Raw genomic sequence first — 8,732 nt, 5'->3', positions numbered from 1 at the left:
CTGGAGGGTGTTGTCTGAAACAGGTATAAGACAAGGTTAGTGATTTTACTGCCCCTGGAAGGTGTTGTCTGAACAGGTATAAAGACAAGGTTGTGATGTACTGCCCCCTGGAGGGTGTTGTCTGAACAGGTATAAAGACAAAGGTTGGTGATTTACTGCCCCCTGGAGGGTGTTGTCTGAACAGGTATAAAGACAAGGTTGGTGATTTACTGCCCCCTGGAGGGTGTTGTCTGAACAGGTATAAAGACAAGGTTGGTGATTTACTGCCCCTGGAGGGTGTTGTCTGAACAGGTTTAAAGACAAGGTTGATGATTTACTGCCCCTGGAAGGTGTTGTCTGAACAGGTATAAAGACAAGGTTGGTGATTTACTGCCCCCTGGAGGGTGTTGTCTGAACAGGTATAAAGACAAGGTTGGTGATTTACTGCCCCCTGGAGGGTGTTGTCTGAACAGGTATAAAGACAAGGTTTGTGATTTACTGCCCCTGGAAGGTGTTGTCTGAACAGGTATAAAGACAAGTTGGTGATTTACTGCCCCCTGGAGGGTGTTGTCTGAACAGGTATAAAGACAAGGTTGGGGATTTACTGCCCCCTGGAGGGTGTTGTCTGAACAGGTATAAGACAAGGTTTGTGATTTATTGCCCCCTGGAGGGTGTTGTCTGAACAGGTTTAAAGACAAGGTTGATGATTTACTGCCCCCTGGAAGGTGTTGTCTGAACAGGTATAAAGACAAGGTTGGTGATTTACTGCCCCCTGGAGGGTGTTGTCTGAACAGGTATAAGACAGGTTGGTGATTTACTGCCCCTGGAGGGTGTTGTCTGAACAGGTATAAGACAAGGTTTGTGATTACTGCCCCCTGGAAGGTGTTGTCTGAACAGGTATAAGACAAGGTTGGTGATTTACTGCCCCCTGGAGGGTGTTGTCTGAACAGGTATAAAAGACAAGGTTGGTGATTTACTGCCCCCTGGAGGGTGTGTCTGAACAGGTATAAAGACAAGGTTTGTGATTTATTGCCCCCTGAGGGTGTGTCTGAACAGGTATAAAGACAAGGTTGGTGATTTACTGCGCCCCTGGAGGGTGTTGTCTGAACAGGTATAAAGACAAGGTTGGTGATTTACTGCCCCTGGAGGGTGATGTCTGAACAGGTATAAAGACAAGGTTGGTGATTTACTGCCCCCTGGGGTGTTCTCTGAACAGGTATAAAGACAAGGTTGGTGATTTACTGCCCCTGGAGGGTGTGTCTGAACAGGTATAAAGACAAGGTTGGTGATTTACTGCCCCTGGAGGGTGTTGTCTGAACAGGTATAAAGACAAGGTTGGTGATTTACTGCCCCTGGAGGGGTGTTGTCTGAACAGGTATAAAGACAAGGTTGGTGATTTACTGTCCCCTGGAGGATGTTGTCTGAACAGGGATAAGACAAGGTTGGTGATTTACTGCCCCCTGGAGGGTGTTGTCTGAACAGGTATAAAGCCAAGGTTGGTGATTTACTGCCCCCTGGAGGGTGTTGTCTGAACAGGTATAAAGACAAGGTTGGTGATTTACTGCCCCCTGGAGGGTGTTGTCTGAACAGGTAAAAGACACAAGGTTGGTGATTTACTGCCCCTGGAGGGTGTTGTCTGAACAGGTATAAAGACAAGTTGGTGATTTACTGCCCCCTGGAGGGTGTTGTCTGAACAGGTATAAAGACAAGGTTGGTGATTTACTGCCCCCTGGAGGGTGTTGTCTGAACAGGTATAAAGACAAGGTTGGGGATTTACTTGCCCCCTGGAGGGTGTTGCTGAACAGGTATAAAGACAAGGTTGGTGATTTACTGGCCCCTGGAGGGTGTTGTCTGAACAGGTATAAAGACAAGGTTGGTGATTTACTGCCCCCTGGAGGGTGTTGTCTGAACAGGTATAAGGACAAGGTTGGTGATTTACTGCCCCTGGAGTTATGGAATAATCCTCACCAGTATAATTCATTGGCTGATCCCTCTGAAGACCTGGATGGATTCATGTGGTCCTTCCCATAAGATGTCCCACTCCATTGACCACTTCAAAATGGGGGTCTATGATTAATGTGATGTTATTAAAGTTGTCTGTCCGTGTGGTCACAGTCCAGAGATGAGTCCACTCAACGTGCCTCAGATTAGGATCGAGATGGACCCTGATGACAACGGTTACCGCTGGAAGAGCCGAGGGTCTGAGACCTCTCTGTAGCCCCTACATCTCAACAGCCCCAAGACCCTCGTCCAGCCCAAGACCCTCGTCCATGCCCCAAGACCCTCGTCCATGCCCCAAGACCCTCGTCCATGCCCCAAGACCTTCCTTTATGCCCCAAGACCCTCGTCCACGCCCCAAGCCCCTCTCCACACCCCAAGACCCTCCTCCAGCCCCAAGCCCCTCCTCCACGCCCCAAGCCCCTCCTCCACGCCCAAGACCCTCTTCCACGCCCCAAGACCCTCCTCCACGCCCCAAGACCCTCCTTCATGCCCCAAGACCCTCCTTCATGCCCCAAGAACCTCGTCCATGCCCCAAGACCCTCGTCCACGCCCCAAGAACCTCCTCCACGCCCAAGACCCTCCTCCACGCCCCAAGCCCCTCCTCCACGCCCCAAGCCCCTCCTCCGCGCCCCAAGACCCTCCTCCACGCCCCAAGACCCTCCTCCCATGCCCCAAGACCCCCGTCCATGCCCCAAGACCCTCCTTCATGCCCCAAGACCCTCGTCCATGCCCAAGACCCTCGTCCACGCCCCAAGACCCTCCTCCACGCCCCAAAGACCCTCTTTTCATGGCCCAAGACCCTCGTCCACGCCCAAGCCCCTCCTTCACGCCCCAAGACCCTCCTCCACGCCCCAAGACCCTCCTTCATGCCCCAAGACCCTCGCCACGCCCCAAGACCCTCGTCCACGCCCCAAGACCCTCGTCCATGCCCCAAGACCCTCGTCCATGCCCCAAGACCTTCCTTCATGCCCCAAGACCCTCGTCCACGCCCCAAGACCCTCGTCCATGCCCCAAGACCCTGTCCATGCCCCAAGACCTTCCTTCATGCCCCAAGACCCTCGTCCACGCCCCAAGCCCCTCTCCACGCCCCAAGCCTCCTCCACGCCCCAAGCCCCTCCTCCACGCCCCAAGACCCTCCTCCACGCCCCAAGACCCTCCTCCGCGCCCCAAGCCCCCTCCCACGCCCCAAGACCCTCCTCATGCCCCAAGACCCTCGTCCATGCCCCAAGACCCTCGTCCATAACCCAAGACCTTCCTTCATGCCCCAAGACCCTCGTCCACGCCCCAAGCCCCTCTCCACGCCCCAAGACCCTCCTCCACGCCCCAAGCCCCTCCTCCACGCCCCAAGCCCCTCCTCCACGCCCCAAGACCCCTCCACGCCCAAGACCCTCCTCCACGCCCAAGCCCCTCTTTCACGCCCCAAGCCCCTCCTTCACGCCCCAGCCCCTCCTCCACGCCCCAAGACCCTCCTCCGCGCCCCAAGCCCTCCCCTCCGCGCCCAAGACCTCCTCCACGCCCAGACCCTTCCATGCCCCAAGACCCTCCTTCACGCCCCAAGACCCTCCTTCACGCCCAAGACCCCCTCCACGCCCCAAGACGCTCCTCCACGCCCCAAGACCCTCCTCCACGCCCCAAGACCCTCCTTCATGCCCCAAGACCCTCCTTCATGCCCAAGACCTCGTCCATGCCCCAAGACCCTCGTCCACGCCCCAAGAACCTCCTCCACGCCCCAAGACCCTCCTCCACGCCCCAAGCCCCTCCTCCACGCCCCAAGCCCCTCCTTCCTAGCCCCAAGACCCTCCTCCACCGCCCCAAGACCCTCCTCCATGCCCCAAGACCCCGTCCATGCCCCAAGACCCTCCTTCATGCCCAAGACCCTCGTCCATGCCCCAAGACCCTCGTCCACGCCCCAAGACCCTCCTCCACGCCCCAAGACCCTCTTTCATGCCCCAAGACCCTCCTCCACGCCCCAAGCCCCTCCTTCACGCCCCAAGACCCTCCTCCACGCCCCAAGCCCCTCCTCCACGCCCAAGCCCATCCTCCGCGCCCCAAGACCCTCGTCCACGCCACAAGACCCTCCTCCACGCCCCAAGACCCTCCTCTACGCCCCAAGACCCTCCTCCACGCCCCAAGACCCTCCTCCACGCCCAAGACCCTCGTCCACGCCCCAAGACCCTCTCATGCCCCAGACCTCGTCCATGCCCCAAGACCTCGTCCATGCCCAAGACCCTCCTTCATGCCCAAGACCCTTCTTCATGCCCCAAGACCCTCGTCCATGCCCCAAGACCCTCCTTCATGCCCCAAGACCCTCTTTCATGCCCCAAGACCCTCCTCCATGCCCCAAGACCCTCCTTCATGCCCCAAGACCCTCCTTCATGCCCCAAGACCCTCCTCCATGCCCCAAGACCCTCCTCCATGCCCCAAGACCCTCGTCCATGCCCCAAGACCCTCCCTCCATGCCCCAAGACCCTCGGACCATGCCCCAAGACCCTCGTCCATGCCCAAAGACCCTCCTTCATGCCCCAAGACCCTCCTCACACAAACACTCATCACCAACAATACTCACACTTGAATTGTTTTAAACAATTATTATTTGCTTTCTGTTTTCCAAAAACCAATAATGAAAATAGTGATTATCTGAAACTTGACTTGGTGAAGGGAGGAGTTGAGCCTCCCAGGGATCAACCAATAGGAAGAGGAGAACATTGTTTCATCACTAGATCTTTCAGTTTTTACAGCTACTGCTGTAGGTTCATCTGTCTTCCTTGTTCTGAAGCAGTGTGTCTGACACATCTAACTCCTTTCTACTGTTCTATGGTTCTACTGTTCTACTGTTCTATGGTCCTACTGTTCTACGGCTCGATGGTTCTGCTGTTCTATGGTTCTACTGTTCTATGGTTCTACTGTTCTATGGTTTTACTGTTCTACGGTTCTACTGATCTTCTGTTCTACGTTTCTGCTGTTCTATGGTTCTGCTGTTGAACACAGTTGTGTTCTCATTATTAGAGAAGCATGTAGAACCCATTCTGCTCTATTTTATATTTAGTTCTTCGTCTCATTTATTAGAAGTATAAAAGGAATTGCGGAAAGTAATATTTTGATTGATTTTGTAGCTCTACCTCTTATTTTATCTGCCAGACGGTGTGTGTTCATTTCTCTAGATGGACACAGCATGGAATATAGTTTATATGTCTTCTGTTCTTTTACCTCTTGAGATTAAATATAATATAACATCAGAGAAATACATGTGACATAGAGATATAATATAATTATTGCAATATAAAGTTAATTCACTTTTAAACAATGTTTGGTATTTTGTTTGTCTAGATGCATATTTTATATCCCTTTTTCCCACTGGAGTTGTGATTGTAACACTTTACTGTTAACTGTAATGACCCTCCGTGAGACMCACGGATACTGCAGCACTCAGAGAGACTTCAGTTTGGTTGGACCTGACATGTTGCAGAGCAGCCTTAAGTCTGACCAATGAAATAGGACATTGAAATGAAGTCTCTCTGAGTGCTGCAGTATCCGTGGGTCTCACAGAGGGTCTTCCTCTGTTTTGAACAATTATTATTTTGTACTTGTGTTAAATATCCACCATAATGTATGTTTGATAAGGGGAAGAGGTTTCAGAATCCGGTCTTCCCAATGTAACCTGCATGTCAGACTAATAACTGGTCTACTCCAGACTCCAGTCTTTCCAATGTAACCTGCATGTCGTACTAAGACCTCCATCCCAAAGTCTGAAGGTCACACCATGACCAATGTCGTCTGTGCACAGCTTGCAGACGTCCTATTGCTTCTGACCACAGAACATTGGCCTCCATTTTCTTTCAATTTCCTGAGGGTTCTACATGTGGAATTGTCAGAGTTAGTGGATACCCAGCATGTTATGGCCCTGCCCTTTACAGAGAGAGTTTGGACAGCGGTTCAGGGGACACAGTGAGGATTCAGAATGATGGCTGTTTTAACTAATAGCATCCTAATGTTGACTGATTGTCTGGCTGACTGACTAACTGACTGTGTAAATAACCGTTTGACTGACTGTCTAAATTACTATCTGACTGTCTAAATTACTGTTTAAAGGACTGACTGACTGTCTAAATTACTGTCTGACTTACTTACGGACGGACTGTCTAAATGACTGTCTGACTGTCTAAATGACTGTCTGACTGACTTACGGATGGACTGTCTAAATGACTGTCTAAAGGACTGTCTGACTGACTTACGGACGGACTGTCTAAATGACTGTCTAAATGACTGTCTGACTGACTTACGGATGGACTGTCTAAATGACTGTCTGACTGACTGTCTAAATTACTATCTGACTGTCTAAATTACTGTTTAAAGGACTGACTGACTGTCTAAATGACTGACTGACGGACTGACTGTCTTTATGGTGCTCCCTGTCCAGAGGATGTTTAGACAGCGGTTCAGGGGACACAGTGATGCCTTTTCTGAACCCATTGATAATGATGGTTGTTTTATCTAATAGCATCATCATGTTGACTGACTGTCTAAATGAATGTCTGACTGACTGACTAACTAAATGACTGTCTGACTGACTGGCTGTCTAAATGACTGACTGACTGACTAACTAAATGACTGTCTAACAGACTGACTGTCTAAATGACTCTCTGACTGACTAACTAAATGACTGTCTGACTGTCTAAATGACTGTCTGACTGACTGGCTGTCTAAATGACTGTCTAACAGACTGACTGTCAGAGACAGTCAAACTAAATGACTCTCTGACTGACTAACTAAATGACTCTGACTGACTAACTAAATGACTGTCTGACTGTTTAAATTACTGTCTGACTGACTGACTGTCTAAATTACTTTTTTACTGACTGATTGACTGTCTGTCTGACTGGCAAACTGTCTAAATGACTGTGCACGTTCGAGCGGTTCACTTTTATCAAGTCTTCCAAAGTGTATTGCATTATGAGGGAAAAAAATGTCCGACTTGCGCCTACATAACGACTGCATGAACTTTACAAAACCATGTGATCAAAGGTCATGAACTTTTGGCTGCAGTCGACAGCAAGTTTCTGTAGTTGCTTTGTACCAACCTGATCCTGCATTGAGGGTGGGTCTATTGTCAACCAATCATTAGTTTTTTTTGTTTGACCCACGCGAACATGACAAAGGACGTGACTGAAACAGGAAACAACTTTGCCACGATTCATGTATTAAGTGTATATTTAAGTGATAATGCCTGAGAAGTCGGTGTTTGGAGGATATATTGGCATAGGTGTTGTTAACGTGTCAATATATCCTCCAAACACCGGCTACGAGGCCATTATCACTTTTATATAACAGGTTACCAACATATTCGTATAATGATTGACATTTTAATTAAAAACTTTATTTTGATGAATTGATTTATACCTTCATCCTTCCATGAGATATAGTCCCGACGCAAATCTAAGGTTGCTACCCAAGCCGCCTGGGCGTTCGTTCTATCGGTTCGGTTGCCAGAGACGCGACCCAGTCGTTGATTCTTTATGTTCTGTATGTTTTTTTTCTAAATGTTCCATTGCCATACTGGCTGGCAACGTTCTTATCCCATGCTTGCTAGCTAACCAAATACAGCTAACTCACAGTTATGTCAAACAGTACAGCCAGAATAACAGCAAAGTAGCTTCAATTGCGTTCGTTTAAGCTATTTCTAGTGACATTTATTTGGATACATCCATAGCAATGAGCTAATGGTGAGCGATTTCGCCTGGAATAGAAAATGTGCTCTTTCGTCAGGACACTGTTGTTCAGAGGAGCTGCAAAGACTAAAAACCAGCTGCTTTTCGTTTCGTTTTACCTTTTTTCTATCGACATTTCTCTGTATGGATCCATAAAATGATGCTGATTCATGACTGAGAAAAGCTGCCTGCCTGCCTGCCTGTCTGTCTCCTCCTGACTCCCAACACGTTCAATACTATGGGACATCTGGAGATTGAATTTAACATTGAAACAATGTTGCAAATGTCGGAGAGAATCTCCACTGTTGAAAACKAAATGTTAGTGAAAAGAACATTTGAGATAATGTCKAGATGCTTTTTTATAGTGGAGATCAAGTTTATAAATTGCCTGGCTGGGCTGATGAACAGTGGATGGCGCAGTCAGATGGAACAGAGTAAATAAGCATTTTAACGTCATAGCTTCAGCCGCTGGTAACTTGTGGAATAGACAACATCTAGAATGTGGTTTCAACCAATCAGCATCCAGGATTAGAACCACCCGTTGTATACGTACAACTTTATATATTTTGGGCTCTCTTTCACCAATTGATAGCACAATGTAAACACATATATTTACAGTTTGTGAGTGTGTGATATGGGGGTTGGAGAAATGTTTATATCAACATTATAAAGAGCAACTTTTATAAACAATGGCAACACTGCCATGTTATAATGAGTTTTGCTGTCCAAAAACCACATCAGTGTCCGTCTCCAACTTCACTCCTCAACTTTCGTCTACAGTCGGTTGCTTTCACCTTACCACAAACGAACCCACTGTCTGACTGACTGTCTGACTGGCTGACTGGCTGGCTGACTGGCTGACTGGCTGACTGGCTGGCTGACTGTCTGACTGTCTGTCTGTCTGTCTGTTTGTCTGTCTAACTCCACTGCTCAAGCTCACTCTGTATCCAGTCAGTCTTGACCAGTGAGTCTGGGCCGATATTCAGAAAGCGTCTCAGAGTAGGAGCGCTGATCTAGGATCAGTTCCTTCCAGTTTATGTTATCCTA

The 8,732-nt window shown here is 49.1% G+C and overlaps 1 pseudogene; it reads left to right on the top strand.

Moving 5' to 3' along the window:
• Positions 1-2,280, top strand: part of LOC112069330 (electrogenic sodium bicarbonate cotransporter 1-like) — a 129,200-nt pseudogene extending 126,920 nt beyond the window's left edge.
• Positions 2,281-8,732: the final 6,452 nt, after the last annotated feature.

Source organism: Salvelinus sp. IW2-2015, unplaced genomic scaffold (genome assembly GCF_002910315.2).
Source record: "Salvelinus sp. IW2-2015 unplaced genomic scaffold, ASM291031v2 Un_scaffold988, whole genome shotgun sequence".
Taxonomy (NCBI): domain Eukaryota; kingdom Metazoa; phylum Chordata; class Actinopteri; order Salmoniformes; family Salmonidae; genus Salvelinus; species Salvelinus sp. IW2-2015.
The sequence above is the reverse complement of the archived record's forward strand: the minus strand, read 5'-3'. Positions and strand labels throughout refer to the sequence as shown.